We start from the raw sequence: 16,098 nt of genomic DNA on the forward strand, positions 1-16,098 counted from the left end.
GGTTAGATCGCCGGTTGGCCTGAGATAGGCAGGGTGCGGCTATGTCGTAATAGGATTATATGAGTTTTTCACTAGTAGCATGATGGGTGCGATCATACCAGCACTAATGCACCAGATCCCATCAGAACTCCGCTGTCAAGCGTGCTTGGGCGAGAGTAGTACTAGGATGGGTGACCTCCTGGGAAGTCCTCGTGTTGCACCCCCCCTTTTTATTTTTACCGCATCTCCGGTCGGATGGACCGGAACGAGAACCGGGCAATGGATTCTTAGGAAAATCGCACCGACCCCATCGCTATCGATCAGATCGCCGGTTAGCATGGGATAGCCAGGGTGCGGCTAGGTCATAATAGGATTATATTAGTTTTTCGCTGGTGGCATGATGGGTGCGATCATACCAGCACTAATGCACCGGATCCCATCAGAACTCCGTAGGTAAGCGTGCTTGGGCGAGAGTAGTACTAGGATGGGTGACCTCCTGGGAAGTCCTCGTGTTGCACCCCCCTTTTTATTTTTACCGCATCTCTGGTCGGATGGACCGGAACGAGAACCAGGCAATGGATTTTTAGGAAAATCGCACCAACCCCATCGTGTAGCAATGGGTATCGGTCAGATCGCCGGTTGGCATGGGATGGGCAGGGTGCGGCTAGGTCATAATAGGATTATATTAGTTTTTCGCTGGTAGCATGATGGGTGCGATCATACCATCACTAATGCACCGGATTACTAGGATGGGTGACCTTCTTGCAAGTCCTCCTGTTGCACCCCCCCCTTTTTATGTTTACCGCATCTATGGTCGGATGGACCGGAACGAGAACCGAGCAATGGAATCTTAGGAAAATCGCACCGACCCCATCGCATAGCAATGGGTATCGGTCAGATCGCCGGTTGGCATGGGATGGGCAGGGTGCGGCTAGGTCATAATAGGATTATATTAGTTTTTCGCTGGTAGCATGATGGGTGCGATCATACCAGCACTAATGCACCGGATCCCATCAGAACTCCGCAGCTAAGCGTGCTTGGGCGAGAGTAGTACTAGGATGGGTGACCTCCTGGGAAGTCCTCGTGTTGCACCCCCCCTTTTTATTTTTACCGCATCTCCGGTCGGATGGACCGGAACGAGAACCGGGCAATGGATTCTTAGGAAAATCGCACCGACCCCATCGCTATCGATCAGATCGCCGGTTAGCATGGGATAGGCAGGGTGCGGCTAGGTCATAATAGGATTATATTAGTTTTTCGCTGGTAGCATGATGGGTGCGATCATAGCAGGACTAGTGCACCGGATCCCATCAGAACTCCGCAGTTAACCGTGCTTGGGCGAGAGTAGTACTAGGATAAGTGACCTCCTGGGACGTCCTCGTGTTGCACCCCCCATTTTTATTTTTACCGCATCTCTGGTCGGATGGACCGGAACGAGAACCGAGCAATGGATTTTTAGGAAAATCGCACCGACCCCATCACATAGAATTGGGTATCGATCAGATCGCCGATTGGCACGGGATAGGAAGGGTGCGGCTAGGTCTTAATCGGATTATATTAGTTTTTCGCTGGTAGCATGATGGGTGCGATCATACTAGCACTAATGCACTGAATCCCACCACAATTCCGCAGTTAATCGTGCTTGGGCGAGAGTAGTACTAGGATGGGTGACCTTCTTGGAAGTCCTCGTGTTGCGCCCCCCCTTTTTATTTTTACCGCATCTATGGTCGGATGGACCGGAACGAGAACCAAGCAATGGATTCTTAGGAAAATCGCACCGACCCCATCGCATAGCAATGGGTATCGATCAGATCGCCGGTTGGCATGGGATAGGCAGGGTGCGGCTAGGTCGTAATAGGATTATATTAGTTTTTCGCTGGTAGCATGATGTGTGCGATCATACAAGCACTAATGCACCGGATCCCATCAGAACCCAGCAGTTAAGCGTGCTTGGGCGAGAGTAGTACTAGGATGGGTGACCTCCTGGGAAGCCCACGTGTTCCACCCCCCCCCCCCCCCAATTTTTATTTTTATCGCATCTCTGGTTGGATGGACTGGAACGAGAACCGAGCAATGGATTTTTAGGAAAATCGCACCGACCCCATCACATAGAATTGGGTATCGATCAGATCGCCGATTGGCACGGGATAGGAAGGGTGCGGCTAGGTCGTAATAGGATTATATTAGTTTTTCGCTGGTAGCATGATGGGTGTGATCATACCATCACTAATGCACCGGATTACTAGGATGGGTGACCTTCTTGCAAGTCCTCCTGTTGCACCCCCCCCTTTTTATGTTTACCGCATCTATGGTCGGATGGACCGGAACGAGAACCGAGCAATGGAATCTTAGGAAAATCGCACCGACCCCATCGCATAGCAATGGGTATCGATCAGATCGCTGGTTGGCAGGGGATACGCAGGGTGCGGCTAGGTCGTAATAGGATTATATTAGTTTTTCGCTGGTTGCATGATGTGTGCGATCATACAAGCACTAATGCACCGGATCCCATCAGAACCCCGCAGTTAAGCGTGCTTGGGCGAGAGTAGTACTAGGATGGGTGACCTCCTGGGAAGTCCTCGTCTTGCACCCCCCCTTTCTATTTTTACCGCATTTCTGGTCGGATGGATGGGAATGAGAACCGGGCAATGGATTTTTAGGAAAATCGCACCGACCCCATCGCATAGCGATGGGTATCGATCAGATCGCCGGTTGGCATTGGATAGGCAGGGTGCGGCTACGTCGTAATAGGATTATATTAGTTTTTCGCTGGTAGCATGATGGGTGCGATCATACTAGCACTAATGCACTGAATCCCACCACAATTCCGCAGTTAAGCGTGCTTGGGCGAGAGTAGTACTAGGATGGGTGACCTCCTGGGAAGTCCTCGTGTTGCACCCCCCCCCCCCCCCCATTTTTATTTTTACCGCATCTCTGGTCGGATGGACCGGAAGGAGAACCGAGCAAAGGATTTTTAGGAAAATCAAACCGACCCCATCGCATAGCAATGGGTATCGATCAGATCGCTGGTCGGCATGGGATAGGCAGGGTGCGGCTAGGTCGTAATAGGATTATTTTAGTTTTTCACTGGTAGCATGATAGGTTCGATCATAGCAGCACTAATGCACCGGATCCCATCAGAACTCCGCAGTTAACCGTGCTTGGGCGAGAGTAGTACTAGGATGGGTGACCTCTTGGGACGTCCTCGTGTTGCACCCCCATTTTTATTTTTACCGCATCTCTGGTCGGATGGACCGGAACGAGAACCAGGCAATGGATTTTTAGGAGAATCGCACTGACCCCATCGCATAGCTACGGGTATCGATCAGATCGCCGGTTGGCATGGGATAGGCAGGGGGCGGCTACGTCGTAATAGGATTATATCAGTTTTTTGCTAGTAGCATGATGGGTGCGATCATACGAGCCCTAATGCACCGGATCGCATCAGAACTTCGCTGTTAAGCGTGCTTGGGCGAGAGTAGTACTAGGATGGGTGACCTCCTGGGAAGTCCTCGTGTTGCACCCCCCCTTTTTATTTTTGCCGCATCTCTGGTCGGATGGACCGGAACGAGAACCGGGCAATGGATTTTTAGGAAAATCGCACCGACCCCATCGCTATCGATCAGATCGCCAGTTAGCATGGGATAGGCAGGGTGCGGCTAGGTCATAATAGGATTATATTAGTTTTTCGCTGGTAGCATGATGGGTGCGATCATACTAGCACTAATGCACTGAATCCCACCACAATTCCGCAGTTAAGCGTGCTTGGGCGAGAGTAGTACTAGGATGGGTGACCTCCTGGGAAGCCCACGTGTTCCACCCCCCCCCCCCCCAATTTTTATTTTTATCGCATCTCTGGTTGGATGGACTGGAACGAGAACCGAGCAATGGATTTTTAGGAAAATCGCACCGACCCCATCACATAGAATTGGGTATCGATCAGATCGCCGATTGGCACGGGATAGGAAGGGTGCGGCTAGGTCGTAATAGGATTATATTAGTTTTTCGCTGGTAGCATGATGGGTGTGATCATACCATCACTAATGCACCGGATTACTAGGATGGGTGACCTTCTTGCAAGTCCTCCTGTTGCACCCCCCCTTTTTATGTTTACCGCATCTATGGTCGGATGGACCGGAACGAGAACCGAGCAATGGAATCTTAGGAAAATCGCACCGACCCCATCGCATAGCAATGGGTATCGATCAGATCGCTGGTTGGCAGGGGATACGCAGGGTGCGGCTAGGTCGTAATAGGATTATATTAGTTTTTCGCTGGTTGCATGATGTGTGCGATCATACAAGCACTAATGCACCGGATCCCATCAGAACCCCGCAGTTAAGCGTGCTTGGGCGAGAGTAGTACTAGGATGGGTGACCTCCTGGGAAGTCCTCGTCTTGCACCCCCCCTTTCTATTTTTACCGCATTTCTGGTCGGATGGATGGGAATGAGAACCGGGCAATGGATTTTTAGGAAAATCGCACCGACCCCATCGCATAGCGATGGGTATCGATCAGATCGCCGGTTGGCATTGGATAGGCAGGGTGCGGCTACGTCGTAATAGGATTATATTAGTTTTTCGCTGGTAGCATGATGGGTGCGATCATACTAGCACTAATGCACTGAATCCCACCACAATTCCGCAGTTAAGCGTGCTTGGGCGAGAGTAGTACTAGGATGGGTGACCTCCTGGGAAGTCCTCGTGTTGCACCCCCCCCCCCCCCCATTTTTATTTTTACCGCATCTCTGGTCGGATGGACCGGAAGGAGAACCGAGCAAAGGATTTTTAGGAAAATCAAACCGACCCCATCGCATAGCAATGGGTATCGATCAGATCGCTGGTCGGCATGGGATAGGCAGGGTGCGGCTAGGTCGTAGTAGGATTATTTTAGTTTTTCACTGGTAGCATGATAGGTTCGATCATAGCAGCACTAATGCACCGGATCCCATCAGAACTCCGCAGTTAACCGTGCTTGGGCGAGAGTAGTACTAGGATGGGTGACCTCTTGGGACGTCCTCGTGTTGCACCCCCATTTTTATTTTTACCGCATCTCTGGTCGGATGGACCGGAACGAGAACCAGGCAATGGATTTTTAGGAGAATCGCACTGACCCCATCGCATAGCTACGGGTATCGATCAGATCGCCGGTTGGCATGGGATAGGCAGGGGGCGGCTACGTCGTAATAGGATTATATCAGTTTTTTGCTAGTAGCATGATGGGTGCGATCATACGAGCCCTAATGCACCGGATCGCATCAGAACTTCGCTGTTAAGCGTGCTTGGGCGAGAGTAGTACTAGGATGGGTGACCTCCTGGGAAGTCCTCGTGTTGCACCCCCCCTTTTTATTTTTGCCGCATCTCTGGTCGGATGGACCGGAACGAGAACCGGGCAATGGATTTTTAGGAAAATCGCACCGACCCCATCGCTATCGATCAGATCGCCGGTTAGCATGGGATAGGCAGGGTGCGGCTAGGTCATAATAGGATTATATTAGTTTTTCGCTGGTAGCATGATGGGTGCGATCATACCAGCACTAATGCACCGGATCCCATCAGAACTCCGCAGTTAAGCGTGCTTGGGCGAGAGTAGTACTAGGATGGGTGACCTCCTGGGAAGTCCTCGTGTTGCACCCCCCTTTTTATTTTTACCGCATCTCTGGTCGGATGGACCGGAACGAGAACCAGGCAATGGATTTTTAGGAAAATCGCACCAACCCCATCGCGTAGCAATGGGTATCGGTCAGATCGCCGGTTGGCATGGGATAGGCAGGGTGCGGCTAGGTCATAATAGGATTATATTAGTTTTTCGCTGGTAGCATGATGGGTGCGATCAAACCAGCACTAATGCACCGGATCCCATCAGAACTCCGCAGCTAAGCGTGCTTGGGCGAGAGTAGTACTAGGATGGGTGGCCTCCTAGGAAGTCCTCGTGTTGCACCCCCCCTTTTAGTTTTTACCGCATCTCTGGTCGGATCGACTGGAACGAGAACCAGGGAATGGATTTTTAGGAAAATCGCACCAACCCCATCGCGTAGCAATGGGTATCGGTCAGATCGCCGGTTGGCATGAGATAGGCAGGGTGCGGCTAGGTCATAATAGGATTATATTAGTTTTTCGCTGGTAGCATGATGGGTGCGATCATACCAGCACTAATGCACCGGATCCCATCAGAACTCCGCAGCTAAGCGTGCTTGGGCGAGAGTAGTACTAGGATGGGTGACCTCCTGGGAAGTCCTCGTGTTGCACCCCCCCTTTTTATTTTTACCGCATCTCCGGTCGGATGGACCGGAACGAGAACCGGGCAATGGATTCTTAGGAAAATCGCAACGACCCCATCGCTATCGATCAGATCGCCGGTTAGCATGGGATAGGCAGGGTGCGGCTAGGTCATAATAGGATTATATTAGTTTTTCGCTGGTAGCATGATGGGTGCGATCATACCAGCATTAATGCACCGGATCCCATCAGAACTCCGCAGTTAAGCGTGCTTGGGCGAGAGTAGTACTAGGATGGGTGACCTCCTGGGAAGTCCTCGTGTTGCACCCCCCTTTTTATTTTTACCGCATCTCTGGTCGGATGGACCGGAACGAGAACCAGGCAATGGATTTTTAGGAAAATCGCACCAACCCCATCGCGTAGCAATGGGTATCGGTCAGATCGCCGGTTGGCATGGGATAGGCAGGGTGCGGCTAGGTCATAATAGGATTATATTAGTTTTTCGCTGGTAGCATGATGGGTGCGATCATACCAGCACTAATGCACCGGATCCCATCAGAACTCCGCAGCTAAGCGTGCTTGGGCGAGAGTAGTACTAGGATGGGTGACCTCCTGGGAAGTCCTCGTGTTGCACCCCCCCTTTTAGTTTTTACCGCATCTCTGGTCGGATCGACTGGAACGAGAACCAGGGAATGGATTTTTAGGAAAATCGCACCAACCCCATCGCGTAGCAATGGGTATCGGTCAGATCGCCGGTTGGCATGAGATAGGCAGGGTGCGGCTAGGTCATAATAGGATTATATTAGTTTTTCGCTGGTAGCATGATGGGTGCGATCATACCAGCACAAATGCACCGGATCCCATCATAACTCCGCAGTTAAGCGTGCTTGGGCGAGAGTAGTACTAGGATGGGTGACCTCCTGGGAAGTCCTCGTGTTGCACCCCCCCTTTTAATTTTTACCGCATCTCTGGTCGGATGGACCGGAACGAGAACCAGGGAATGGATTTTTGGGAAAATCGCACCGACCCCATCACGTAGCAATGGGTATCGGTCAGATCGCCGGTTGGCATGAGATAGGCAGGGTGCGGCTATGTCGTAATAGGATTATATGAGTTTTTCACTAGTAGCATGATGGGTGCGATCATACCAGCACTAATGCACCAGATCCCATCAGAACTCCGCAGTCAAGCGTGCTTGGGCGAGAGTAGTACTAGGATGGGTTACCTCCTGGGAAGTCCTCGTGTTGCACCCCCCCTTTTTATTTTTACCGCATCTCCGGTCGGATGGACCGGAACGAGAACCGGGCAATGGATTCTTAGGAAAATCACACCGACCCCATCGCTATCGATCAGATCGCCGGTTAGCATGGGATAGGCAGGGTGCGGCTAGGTCATAATAGGATTATATTAGTTTTTCGCTGGTAGCATGATGGGTGCGATCATACCAGCACTAATGCACCGGATCCCATCAGAACTCCGCAGCTAAGCGTGCTTGGGCGAGAGTAGTACTAGGATGGGTGACCTCTTGGGAAGTCCTCGTGTTGCACCCCCCCTTTTAGTTTTTACCGCATCTCTGGTCGGATCGACTGGAACGAGAACCAGGGAATGGATTTTTAGGAAAATCGCACCCACCCCATCGCGTAGCGATGGGTATCGGTCAGATCGCCGGTTGGCATGAGATAGGCAGGGTGCGGCTAGGTTAGAATAGGATTATATTAGTTTTTCGCTGGTAGCATGATGGGTGCGATCATACCAGCACTAATGCACCGGATCCCATCATAACTCCGCAGTTAAGCGTGCTTGGGCAAGAGTAGTACTAGGATGGGTGACCTCCTGGGAAGTCCTCGTGTTGCACCCCCCCTTTTAATTTTTACCGCATCTCTGGTCGGATGGACCGGAACGAGAACCAGGGAATGGATTTTTGGGAAAATCGCACCGACCCCATCACGTAGCAATGGGTATCGGTCAGATCGCCGGTTGGCATGAGATAGGCAGGGTGCGGCTATGTCGTAATAGGATTATATGAGTTTTTCACTAGTAGCATGATGGGTGCGATCATACCAGCACTAATGCACCAGATCCCATCAGAACTCCGCAGTCAAGCGTGCTTGGGCGAGAGTAGTACTAGGATGGGTTACCTCCTGGGAAGTCCTCGTGTTGCACCCCCCCTTTTTATTTTTACCGCATCTCCGGTCGGATGGACCGGAACGAGAACCGGGCAATGGATTCTTAGGAAAATCACACCGACCCCATCGCTATCGATCAGATCGCCGGTTAGCATGGGATAGGCAGGGTGCGGCTAGGTCATAATAGGATTATATTAGTTTTTCGCTGGTAGCATGATGGGTGCGATCATACCAGCACTAATGCACCGGATCCCATCAGAACTCCGCAGCTAAGCGTGCTTGGGCGAGAGTAGTACTAGGATGGGTGACCTCTTGGGAAGTCCTCGTGTTGCACCCCCCCTTTTAGTTTTTACCGCATCTCTGGTCGGATCGACTGGAACGAGAACCAGGGAATGGATTTTTAGGAAAATCGCACCCACCCCATCGCGTAGCGATGGGTATCGGTCAGATCGCCGGTTGGCATGAGATAGGCAGGGTGCGGCTAGGTCAGAATAGGATTATATTAGTTTTTCGCTGGTAGCATGATGGGTGCGATCATACCAGCACTAATGCACCGGATCCCATCAGAACTCCGCAGTTAAGCGTGCTTCGGCGAGAGTAGTACTAGGATGGGTGACCTCCTGGGAAGTCCTCGTGTTGCACCCCCCCTTTTTATTTTTACCGCATCTCCGTTCGGATGGACCGGAACGACAACCGGGCAATGGATTCTTAGGAAAATCGCACCGACCCCATCGCTATCAATCAGATCGCCAGTTGGCATGGGATAGGCAGGGTGCGGCTAGGTCGTAATAGGATTATATTAGTTTTTCGCTGGTAGCATGATGGGTGCGATCATACCAGCACTAATGCACCGGATCCCATCAGAACTCCGCAGTTAAGCGTGCTTGGGCGAGAGTAGTACTAGGATGGGTGACCTCCTGGGAAGTCCTCGTGTTGCACCCCCCCTTTTTATTTTTACCGCATCTCCGGTCGGATGGACCGGAACGACAACCGGGCAATGGATTCTTAGGAAAATCGCACCGACCCCATCGCGTAGCAATGGGTATCGATCAGATCGCCGGTTGGCATGGGATAGGCATGGTGCGGCTAGGTCGTAATAGGATTATATTAGTTTTTCGCTGGTAGCATGATGGGTGCGATCATACCAGCACTAATGCACCGGATCCCATCAGAACTCCGCAGTTAAGCGTGCTTGGGCGAGAGTAGTACTAGGATGGGTGACCTCCTAGGAAGTCCTCGTGTTGCACCCCCCCTTTTTATTTTTACCGCATCTCCGGTCGGATGGACCGGAACGACAACCGGGCAATGGATTCTTAGGAAAATCGCACCGACCCCATCGCTATCAATCAGATCGCCAGTTGGCATGGGATAGGCAGGGTGCGGCTAGGTCGTAATAGGATTATATTACTTTTTCGCTGGTAGCATGATGGGTGCGATCATACCAGCACTAATGCACCGGATCCCATCAGAACTCCGCAGTTAAGCGTGCTTGGGCGAGAGTAGTACTAGGATGGGTGACCTCCTGGGAAGTCCTCGTGTTGCACCCCCCTTTTTTATTTTTACCGCATCTCCGGTCGGATGGACCGGAACGAGTACCGGGCAATGGATTCTTAGGAAAATCGCACCGACCCCATCGCGTAGCAATGGGTATCGATCAGATCGCCGGTTGGCATGGGATAGGCAGGGTGCGGCTAGGTCGTAATAGGATTATATTAGTTTTTCGCTGGTAGCATGATGGGTGCGATCATACCAGCACTAATGCACCGGATCCCATCAGAACTCCGCAGTTAAGCGTGCTTGGGCGAGAGTAGTACTAGGATGGGTGACCTCCTGGGAAGTCCTCGTGTTGCACCACCCCTTTTTATTTTTACCGCATCTCCGGTCGGATGGACCGGAACGAGAACCGGGCAATGGATTCTTAGGAAAATCGCACCGACCCCATCGCTATCGATCAGATCGCCGGTTAGCATGGGATAGCCAGGGTGCGGCTAGGTCATAATAGGATTATATTAGTTTTTCGCTGGTAGCATGATGGGTGCGATCATACCAGCACTAATGCACCGGATCCCATCAGAACTCCGCAGTTAAGCGTGCTTGGGCGAGAGTAGTACTAGGATGGGTGACCTCCTGGGAAGTCCTCGTGTTGCACCCCCCTTTTTATTTTTACCGCATCTCTGGTCGGATGGACCGGAACGAGAACCAGGCAATGGATTTTTAGGAAAATCGCACCAACCCCATCGCGTAGCAATGGGTATCGGTCAGATCGCCGGTTGGCATGGGATAGGCAGGGTGCGACTAGGTCATAATAGGATTATATTAGTTTTTCGCTGGTAGCATGATGGGTGCGATCATACCAGCACTAATGCACCGGATCCCATCAGAACTCCGCAGCTAAGCGTGCTTGGGCGAGAGTAGTACTAGGATGGGTGACCTCCTGGGAAGTCCTCGTGTTGCACCCCCCCTTTTTATTTTTACCGCATTTCCGGTCGGATGGACCGGAACGAGAACCGGGCAATGGATTCTTAGGAAAATCGCACCGACCCCATCGCTATCGATCAGATCGCCGGTTAGCATGGGATAGGCAGGGTGCGGCTAGGTCATAATAGGATTATATTAGTTTTTCGCTGGTAGCATGATGGGTGCGATCATACCAGCACTAATGCACCGGATCCCATCAGAACTCCGCAGTTAAGCGTGCTTGGGCGAGAGTAGTACTAGGATGGGTGACCTCCTGGGAAGTCCTCGTGTTGCACCCCCCTTTTTATTTTTACCGCATCTCTGGTCGGATGGACCGGAACGAGAACCAGGCAATGGATTTTTAGAAAAATCGCACCAACCCCATCGTGTAGCAATGGGTATCGGTCAGATCGCCGGTTGGCATGGGATAGGCAGGGTGCGGCTAGGTCATAATAGGATTATATTAGTTTTTCGCTGGTAGCATGATGGGTGCGATCATACCAGCACTAATGCACCGGATCCCATCAGAACTCCGCAGCTAAGCGTGCTTGGGTGAGAGTAGTACTAGGATGGGTGACCTCCTGGGAAGTCCTCGTGTTGCACCCCCCCTTTTAGTTTTTACCGCATCTCTGGTCGGATCGACTGGAACGAGAACCAGGGAATGGATTTTTAGGAAAATCGCACCAACCCCATCGCGTAGCAATGGGTATCGGTCAGATCGCCGGTTGGCATGAGATAGGCAGGGTGCGGCTAGGTCATAATAGGATTATATTAGTTTTTCGCTGGTAGCATGATGGGTGCGATCATACCAGCACTAATGCACCGGATCCCATCATAACTCCGCAGTTAAGCGTGCTTGGGCGAGAGTAGTACTAGGATGGGTGACCTCCTGGGAAGTCCTCGTGTTGCACCCCCCCTTTTAATTTTTACCGCATCTCTGGTCGGATGGACCGGAACGAGAACCAGGGAATGGATTTTTGGGAAAATCGCACCGACCCCATCACGTAGCAATGGGTATCGGTCAGATCGCCGGTTGGCATGAGATAGGCAGGGTGCGGCTATGTCGTAATAGGATTATATGAGTTTTTCACTAGTAGCATGATGGGTGCGATCATACCAGCACTAATGCACCAGATCCCATCAGAACTCCGCAGTCAAGCGTGCTTGGGCGAGAGTAGTACTAGGATGGGTTACCTCCTGGGAAGTCCTCGTGTTGCACCCCCCCTTTTTATTTTTACCGCATCTCCGGTCGGATGGACCGGAACGAGAACCGGGCAATGGATTCTTAGGAAAATCACACCGACCCCATCGCTATCGATCAGATCGCCAGTTAGCATGGGATAGGCAGGGTGCGGCTAGGTCATAATAGGATTATATTAGTTTTTCGCTGGTAGCATGATGGGTGCGATCATACCAGCACTAATGCACCGGATCCCATCAGAACTCCGCAGTTAAGCGTGCTTGGGCGAGAGTAGTACTAGGATGGGTGACCTCCTGGGAAGTCCTCGTGTTGCACCCCCCCTTTTTATTTTTACCGCATCTCCGGTCGGATGGACCGGAACGAGAACCGGGCAATGGATTCTTAGGAAAATCGCACCGACCCCATCGCTATCGATCAGATCGCCGGTTAGCATGGGATAGGCAGGGTGCGGCTAGGTCATAATAGGATTATATTAGTTTTTCGCTGGTAGCATGATGGGTGCGATCATACCAGCACTAATGCACCGGATCCCATCAGAACTCCGCAGCTAAGCGTGCTTGGGTGAGAGTAGTACTAGGATGGGTGACCTCCTGGGAAGTCCTCGTGTTGCACCCCCCCTTTTAGTTTTTACCGCATCTCTGGTCGGATCGACTAGAACGAGAACCAGGGAATGGATTTTTAGGAAAATCGCACCAACCCCATCGCATAGCAATGGGTATCGGTCAGATCGCCGGTTGGCATGAGATAGGCAGGGTGCGGCTAGGTCATAATAGGATTATATTAGTTTTTCGCTGGTAGCATGATGGGTGCGATCATACCAGCACTAATGCACCGGATCCCATCATAACTCCGCAGTTAAGCGTGCTTGGGCGAGAATAGTACTAGGATGGGTGACCTCCTGGGAAGTCCTCGTGTTGCCCCCCCCCTTTTAATTTTTACCGCATCTCTGGTCGGATGGACCGGAACGAGAACCAGGGAATGGATTTTTGGGAAAATCGCACCGACCCCATCACGTAGCAATGGGTATCGGTCAGATCGCCGGTTGGCATGAGATAGGCAGGGTGCGGCTATGTCGTAATAGGATTATATGAGTTTTTCACTAGTAGCATGATGGGTGCGATCATACCAGCACTAATGCACCAGATCCCATCAGAACTCCGCAGTCAAGCGTGCTTGGGCGAGAGTAGTACTAGGATGGGTGACCTCCTGGGAAGTCCTCGTGTTGCACCCCCCCTTTTTATTTTTACCGCATCTCCGGTCGGATGGACCGGAACGAGAACCGGGCAATGGATTCTTAGGAAAATCGCACCGACCCCATCGCTATCGATCAGATCGCCGGTTAGCATGGGATAGCCAGGGTGCGGCTAGGTCATAATAGGATTATATTAGTTTTTCGCTGGTAGCATGATGGGTGCGATCATACCAGCACTAATGCACCGGATCCCATCAGAACTCCGCAGTTAAGCGTGCTTGGGCGAGAGTAGTACTAGGATGGGTGACCTCCTGGGAAGTCCTCGTGTTGCACCCCCCTTTTTATTTTTACCGCATCTCTGGTCGGATGGACCGGAACGAGAACCAGGCAATGGATTTTTAGGAAAATCGCACCAACCCCATCGCGTAGCAATGGGTATCGGTCAGATCGCCGGTTGGCATGGGATAGGCAGGGTGCGACTAGGTCATAATAGGATTATATTAGTTTTTCGCTGGTAGCATGATGGGTGCGATCATACCAGCACTAATGCACCGGATCCCATCAGAACTCCGCAGCTAAGCGTGCTTGGGCGAGAGTAGTACTAGGATGGGTGACCTCCTGGGAAGTCCTCGTGTTGCACCCCCCCTTTTTATTTTTACCGCATTTCCGGTCGGATGGACCGGAACGAGAACCGGGCAATGGATTCTTAGGAAAATCGCACCGACCCCATCGCTATCGATCAGATCGCCGGTTAGCATGGGATAGCCAGGGTGCGGCTAGGTCATAATAGGATTATATTAGTTTTTCGCTGGTAGCATGATGGGTGCGATCATACCAGCACTAATGCACCGGATCCCATCAGAACTCCGCAGTTAAGCGTGTTTGGGCGAGAGTAGTACTAGGATGGGTGACCTCCTGGGAAGTCCTCGTGTTGCACCCCCCTTTTTATTTTTACCGCATCTCCGGTCGGATGGACCGGAACGACAACCGGGCAATGGATTCTTAAGAAAATCGCATCGACCCCATCGCGTAGCAATGGGTATCGATCAGATCGCCGGTTGGCATGGGATAGGCATGGTGCGGCTAGGTCGTAATAGGATTATATTAGTTTTTCGCTGGTAGCATGATGGGTGCGATCATACCATCACTAATGCACCGGATCCCATCAGAACTCTGCAGTTAAGCGTGCTTGGGCGAGAGTAGTACTAGGATGGGTGACCTCTTGGGAAGTCCTCGTGTTGCACCCCCCCTTTTTATTTTTACCGCATCTCCGGTCGGATGGACCGGAACGACAACCGGGCAATGGATTCTTAGGAAAATCGCACCGACCCCATCGCTATCAATCAGATCGCCAGTTGGCATGGGATAGGCAGGGTGCGGCTAGGTCGTAATAGGATTATATTAGTTTTTCGCTGGTAGCATGATGGGTGCGATCATACCAGCACTAATGCACCGGATCCCATCAGAACTCCGCAGTTAAGCGGGCTTGGGCGAGAGTAGTACTAGGATGGGTGACCTCCTGGGAAGTCCTCGTGTTGCACCCCCCGTTTTTATTTTTACCGCATCTCCGGTCGGATGGACCGGAACGAGTACCGGGCAATGGATTCTTAGGAAAATCGCACCGACCCCATCGCGTAGCAATGGGTATCGATCAGATCGCCGGTTGGCATGGGATAGGCAGGGTGCGGCTAGGTCGTAATAGGATTATATTAGTTTTTCGCTGGTAGCATGATGGGTGCGATCATACCAGCACTAATGCACCGGATCCCATCAGAACTCCGCAGTTAAGCGTGCTTGGGCGAGAGTAGTACTAGGATGGGTGACCTCCTGGGAAGTCCTCGTGTTGCACCCCCCCTTTTTATTTTTACCGCATATCCGGTCGGATGGACCGGAACGACAACCGGGCAATGGATTCTTAGGAAAATCGCACCGACCCCATCGCGTAGCAATGGGTATCGATCAGATCGCCGGTTGGCATGGGATAGGCATGGTGCGGCTAGGTCGTAATAGGATTATATTAGTTTTTCGCTGGTAGCATGATGGGTGCGATCATACCAGCACTAATGCACCGGATCCCATCAGAACTCCGCAGTTAAGCGTGCTTCGGCGAGAGTAGTACTAGGATGGGTGACCTCCTGGGAAGTCCTCGTGTTGCACCCCCCCTTTTTATTTTTACCGCATCTCCGTTCGGATGGACCGGAACGACAACCGGGCAATGGATTCTTAGGAAAATCGCACCGACCCCATCGCTATCAATCAGATCGCCAGTTGGCATGGGATAGGCAGGGTGCGGCTAGGTCGTAATAGGATTATATTAGTTTTTCGCTGGTAGCATGATGGGTGCGATCATACCAGCACTAATGCACCGGATCCCATCAGAACTCCGCAGTTAAGCGTGCTTGGGCGAGAGTAGTACTAGGATGGGTGACCTCCTGGGAAGTCCTCGTGTTGCACCCCCCCTTTTTATTTTTACCGCATCTCCGGTCGGATGGACCGGAACGACAACCGGGCAATGGATTCTTAGGAAAATCGCACCGACCCCATCGCGTAGCAATGGGTATCGATCAGATCGCCGGTTGGCATGGGATAGGCATGGTGCGGCTAGGTCGTAATAGGATTATATTAGTTTTTCGCTGGTAGCATGATGGGTGCGATCATACCAGCACTAATGCACCGGATCCCATCAGAACTCCGCAGTTAAGCGTGCTTGGGCGAGAGTAGTACTAGGATGGGTGACCTCCTGGGAAGTCCTCGTGTTGCACCCCCCCTTTTTATTTTTACCGCATCTCCGGTCGGATGGACCGGAACGACAACCGGGCAATGGATTCTTAGGAAAATCGCACCGACCCCATCGCTATCAATCAGATCGCTAGTTGGCATGGGATAGGCAGGGTGCGGCTAGGTCGTAATAGGATTATATTACTTT

General features: G+C 51.7%; 47 non-coding genes and 3 pseudogenes across 47 annotated transcripts; all 50 read left to right on the forward strand.

Annotated features, from left to right (window-relative positions):
* Positions 1 to 84: 84 nt before the first annotated feature.
* On the forward strand, positions 85 to 203 carry LOC122283169. The gene has a single exon (XR_006230649.1). It is a non-coding gene; the product is annotated as a 5S ribosomal RNA (ribosomal RNA).
* A 178-nt stretch (positions 204 to 381) lies between these two features.
* Positions 382 to 500, forward strand: LOC122287981. Its single transcript, XR_006235260.1, has one exon. It is a non-coding gene; the product is annotated as a 5S ribosomal RNA (ribosomal RNA).
* A 455-nt stretch (positions 501 to 955) lies between these two features.
* Positions 956 to 1,074, forward strand: LOC122287162. The gene has a single exon (XR_006234467.1). It is a non-coding gene; the product is annotated as a 5S ribosomal RNA (ribosomal RNA).
* Positions 1,075 to 1,252: 178 nt separating this feature from the next.
* LOC122283405 lies at positions 1,253 to 1,371 on the forward strand (annotated as a pseudogene).
* Positions 1,372 to 1,560: 189 nt separating this feature from the next.
* Positions 1,561 to 1,679, forward strand: LOC122283439 (annotated as a pseudogene).
* A 189-nt stretch (positions 1,680 to 1,868) lies between these two features.
* Positions 1,869 to 1,987, forward strand: LOC122283340. Its single transcript, XR_006230814.1, has one exon. It is a non-coding gene; the product is annotated as a 5S ribosomal RNA (ribosomal RNA).
* A 466-nt stretch (positions 1,988 to 2,453) lies between these two features.
* LOC122283273 lies at positions 2,454 to 2,572 on the forward strand. The gene has a single exon (XR_006230747.1). It is a non-coding gene; the product is annotated as a 5S ribosomal RNA (ribosomal RNA).
* A 189-nt stretch (positions 2,573 to 2,761) lies between these two features.
* LOC122283353 lies at positions 2,762 to 2,880 on the forward strand. Its single transcript, XR_006230827.1, has one exon. It is a non-coding gene; the product is annotated as a 5S ribosomal RNA (ribosomal RNA).
* Positions 2,881 to 3,079: 199 nt separating this feature from the next.
* LOC122283337 lies at positions 3,080 to 3,198 on the forward strand. The gene has a single exon (XR_006230811.1). It is a non-coding gene; the product is annotated as a 5S ribosomal RNA (ribosomal RNA).
* A 188-nt stretch (positions 3,199 to 3,386) lies between these two features.
* LOC122283308 lies at positions 3,387 to 3,505 on the forward strand. The gene has a single exon (XR_006230782.1). It is a non-coding gene; the product is annotated as a 5S ribosomal RNA (ribosomal RNA).
* A 178-nt stretch (positions 3,506 to 3,683) lies between these two features.
* On the forward strand, positions 3,684 to 3,802 carry LOC122283421 (annotated as a pseudogene).
* Positions 3,803 to 4,266: 464 nt separating this feature from the next.
* On the forward strand, positions 4,267 to 4,385 carry LOC122283275. The gene has a single exon (XR_006230749.1). It is a non-coding gene; the product is annotated as a 5S ribosomal RNA (ribosomal RNA).
* A 189-nt stretch (positions 4,386 to 4,574) lies between these two features.
* Positions 4,575 to 4,693, forward strand: LOC122283354. The gene has a single exon (XR_006230828.1). It is a non-coding gene; the product is annotated as a 5S ribosomal RNA (ribosomal RNA).
* A 198-nt stretch (positions 4,694 to 4,891) lies between these two features.
* LOC122283338 lies at positions 4,892 to 5,010 on the forward strand. The gene has a single exon (XR_006230812.1). It is a non-coding gene; the product is annotated as a 5S ribosomal RNA (ribosomal RNA).
* Positions 5,011 to 5,198: 188 nt separating this feature from the next.
* Positions 5,199 to 5,317, forward strand: LOC122283309. Its single transcript, XR_006230783.1, has one exon. It is a non-coding gene; the product is annotated as a 5S ribosomal RNA (ribosomal RNA).
* A 178-nt stretch (positions 5,318 to 5,495) lies between these two features.
* On the forward strand, positions 5,496 to 5,614 carry LOC122286052. The gene has a single exon (XR_006233392.1). It is a non-coding gene; the product is annotated as a 5S ribosomal RNA (ribosomal RNA).
* Positions 5,615 to 5,802: 188 nt separating this feature from the next.
* LOC122283165 lies at positions 5,803 to 5,921 on the forward strand. Its single transcript, XR_006230645.1, has one exon. It is a non-coding gene; the product is annotated as a 5S ribosomal RNA (ribosomal RNA).
* Positions 5,922 to 6,110: 189 nt separating this feature from the next.
* Positions 6,111 to 6,229, forward strand: LOC122287163. The gene has a single exon (XR_006234468.1). It is a non-coding gene; the product is annotated as a 5S ribosomal RNA (ribosomal RNA).
* A 178-nt stretch (positions 6,230 to 6,407) lies between these two features.
* On the forward strand, positions 6,408 to 6,526 carry LOC122287296. The gene has a single exon (XR_006234596.1). It is a non-coding gene; the product is annotated as a 5S ribosomal RNA (ribosomal RNA).
* A 188-nt stretch (positions 6,527 to 6,714) lies between these two features.
* Positions 6,715 to 6,833, forward strand: LOC122287164. The gene has a single exon (XR_006234469.1). It is a non-coding gene; the product is annotated as a 5S ribosomal RNA (ribosomal RNA).
* Positions 6,834 to 7,022: 189 nt separating this feature from the next.
* LOC122283170 lies at positions 7,023 to 7,141 on the forward strand. The gene has a single exon (XR_006230650.1). It is a non-coding gene; the product is annotated as a 5S ribosomal RNA (ribosomal RNA).
* Positions 7,142 to 7,330: 189 nt separating this feature from the next.
* LOC122283043 lies at positions 7,331 to 7,449 on the forward strand. Its single transcript, XR_006230528.1, has one exon. It is a non-coding gene; the product is annotated as a 5S ribosomal RNA (ribosomal RNA).
* A 178-nt stretch (positions 7,450 to 7,627) lies between these two features.
* Positions 7,628 to 7,746, forward strand: LOC122287293. The gene has a single exon (XR_006234593.1). It is a non-coding gene; the product is annotated as a 5S ribosomal RNA (ribosomal RNA).
* Positions 7,747 to 7,935: 189 nt separating this feature from the next.
* Positions 7,936 to 8,054, forward strand: LOC122283197. Its single transcript, XR_006230675.1, has one exon. It is a non-coding gene; the product is annotated as a 5S ribosomal RNA (ribosomal RNA).
* A 189-nt stretch (positions 8,055 to 8,243) lies between these two features.
* On the forward strand, positions 8,244 to 8,362 carry LOC122283044. Its single transcript, XR_006230529.1, has one exon. It is a non-coding gene; the product is annotated as a 5S ribosomal RNA (ribosomal RNA).
* A 178-nt stretch (positions 8,363 to 8,540) lies between these two features.
* Positions 8,541 to 8,659, forward strand: LOC122287295. Its single transcript, XR_006234595.1, has one exon. It is a non-coding gene; the product is annotated as a 5S ribosomal RNA (ribosomal RNA).
* A 189-nt stretch (positions 8,660 to 8,848) lies between these two features.
* Positions 8,849 to 8,967, forward strand: LOC122288661. The gene has a single exon (XR_006235914.1). It is a non-coding gene; the product is annotated as a 5S ribosomal RNA (ribosomal RNA).
* A 178-nt stretch (positions 8,968 to 9,145) lies between these two features.
* On the forward strand, positions 9,146 to 9,264 carry LOC122286173. The gene has a single exon (XR_006233509.1). It is a non-coding gene; the product is annotated as a 5S ribosomal RNA (ribosomal RNA).
* Positions 9,265 to 9,453: 189 nt separating this feature from the next.
* Positions 9,454 to 9,572, forward strand: LOC122287476. Its single transcript, XR_006234769.1, has one exon. It is a non-coding gene; the product is annotated as a 5S ribosomal RNA (ribosomal RNA).
* Positions 9,573 to 9,750: 178 nt separating this feature from the next.
* LOC122286288 lies at positions 9,751 to 9,869 on the forward strand. The gene has a single exon (XR_006233622.1). It is a non-coding gene; the product is annotated as a 5S ribosomal RNA (ribosomal RNA).
* A 189-nt stretch (positions 9,870 to 10,058) lies between these two features.
* Positions 10,059 to 10,177, forward strand: LOC122287982. Its single transcript, XR_006235261.1, has one exon. It is a non-coding gene; the product is annotated as a 5S ribosomal RNA (ribosomal RNA).
* A 178-nt stretch (positions 10,178 to 10,355) lies between these two features.
* On the forward strand, positions 10,356 to 10,474 carry LOC122286404. Its single transcript, XR_006233733.1, has one exon. It is a non-coding gene; the product is annotated as a 5S ribosomal RNA (ribosomal RNA).
* A 188-nt stretch (positions 10,475 to 10,662) lies between these two features.
* Positions 10,663 to 10,781, forward strand: LOC122287166. Its single transcript, XR_006234471.1, has one exon. It is a non-coding gene; the product is annotated as a 5S ribosomal RNA (ribosomal RNA).
* A 178-nt stretch (positions 10,782 to 10,959) lies between these two features.
* On the forward strand, positions 10,960 to 11,078 carry LOC122286522. The gene has a single exon (XR_006233844.1). It is a non-coding gene; the product is annotated as a 5S ribosomal RNA (ribosomal RNA).
* Positions 11,079 to 11,266: 188 nt separating this feature from the next.
* LOC122288098 lies at positions 11,267 to 11,385 on the forward strand. Its single transcript, XR_006235373.1, has one exon. It is a non-coding gene; the product is annotated as a 5S ribosomal RNA (ribosomal RNA).
* A 189-nt stretch (positions 11,386 to 11,574) lies between these two features.
* On the forward strand, positions 11,575 to 11,693 carry LOC122288761. The gene has a single exon (XR_006236013.1). It is a non-coding gene; the product is annotated as a 5S ribosomal RNA (ribosomal RNA).
* Positions 11,694 to 11,882: 189 nt separating this feature from the next.
* On the forward strand, positions 11,883 to 12,001 carry LOC122283045. Its single transcript, XR_006230530.1, has one exon. It is a non-coding gene; the product is annotated as a 5S ribosomal RNA (ribosomal RNA).
* A 178-nt stretch (positions 12,002 to 12,179) lies between these two features.
* On the forward strand, positions 12,180 to 12,298 carry LOC122286639. Its single transcript, XR_006233955.1, has one exon. It is a non-coding gene; the product is annotated as a 5S ribosomal RNA (ribosomal RNA).
* A 178-nt stretch (positions 12,299 to 12,476) lies between these two features.
* On the forward strand, positions 12,477 to 12,595 carry LOC122288099. Its single transcript, XR_006235374.1, has one exon. It is a non-coding gene; the product is annotated as a 5S ribosomal RNA (ribosomal RNA).
* A 189-nt stretch (positions 12,596 to 12,784) lies between these two features.
* LOC122283211 lies at positions 12,785 to 12,903 on the forward strand. Its single transcript, XR_006230688.1, has one exon. It is a non-coding gene; the product is annotated as a 5S ribosomal RNA (ribosomal RNA).
* Positions 12,904 to 13,092: 189 nt separating this feature from the next.
* On the forward strand, positions 13,093 to 13,211 carry LOC122288470. The gene has a single exon (XR_006235731.1). It is a non-coding gene; the product is annotated as a 5S ribosomal RNA (ribosomal RNA).
* Positions 13,212 to 13,389: 178 nt separating this feature from the next.
* Positions 13,390 to 13,508, forward strand: LOC122286757. Its single transcript, XR_006234071.1, has one exon. It is a non-coding gene; the product is annotated as a 5S ribosomal RNA (ribosomal RNA).
* Positions 13,509 to 13,696: 188 nt separating this feature from the next.
* Positions 13,697 to 13,815, forward strand: LOC122287167. The gene has a single exon (XR_006234472.1). It is a non-coding gene; the product is annotated as a 5S ribosomal RNA (ribosomal RNA).
* Positions 13,816 to 13,993: 178 nt separating this feature from the next.
* On the forward strand, positions 13,994 to 14,112 carry LOC122287523. Its single transcript, XR_006234814.1, has one exon. It is a non-coding gene; the product is annotated as a 5S ribosomal RNA (ribosomal RNA).
* Positions 14,113 to 14,300: 188 nt separating this feature from the next.
* Positions 14,301 to 14,419, forward strand: LOC122283172. Its single transcript, XR_006230652.1, has one exon. It is a non-coding gene; the product is annotated as a 5S ribosomal RNA (ribosomal RNA).
* Positions 14,420 to 14,597: 178 nt separating this feature from the next.
* On the forward strand, positions 14,598 to 14,716 carry LOC122288074. The gene has a single exon (XR_006235350.1). It is a non-coding gene; the product is annotated as a 5S ribosomal RNA (ribosomal RNA).
* A 189-nt stretch (positions 14,717 to 14,905) lies between these two features.
* On the forward strand, positions 14,906 to 15,024 carry LOC122286871. The gene has a single exon (XR_006234185.1). It is a non-coding gene; the product is annotated as a 5S ribosomal RNA (ribosomal RNA).
* Positions 15,025 to 15,213: 189 nt separating this feature from the next.
* LOC122288662 lies at positions 15,214 to 15,332 on the forward strand. The gene has a single exon (XR_006235915.1). It is a non-coding gene; the product is annotated as a 5S ribosomal RNA (ribosomal RNA).
* Positions 15,333 to 15,510: 178 nt separating this feature from the next.
* On the forward strand, positions 15,511 to 15,629 carry LOC122286987. Its single transcript, XR_006234296.1, has one exon. It is a non-coding gene; the product is annotated as a 5S ribosomal RNA (ribosomal RNA).
* Positions 15,630 to 15,818: 189 nt separating this feature from the next.
* Positions 15,819 to 15,937, forward strand: LOC122287102. The gene has a single exon (XR_006234409.1). It is a non-coding gene; the product is annotated as a 5S ribosomal RNA (ribosomal RNA).
* The last annotated feature ends 161 nt before the right edge of the window (positions 15,938 to 16,098 follow it).

The sequence above is a fragment of the Carya illinoinensis genome, chromosome 11 (genome assembly GCF_018687715.1).
Source record: "Carya illinoinensis cultivar Pawnee chromosome 11, C.illinoinensisPawnee_v1, whole genome shotgun sequence".
Taxonomy (NCBI): domain Eukaryota; kingdom Viridiplantae; phylum Streptophyta; class Magnoliopsida; order Fagales; family Juglandaceae; genus Carya; species Carya illinoinensis.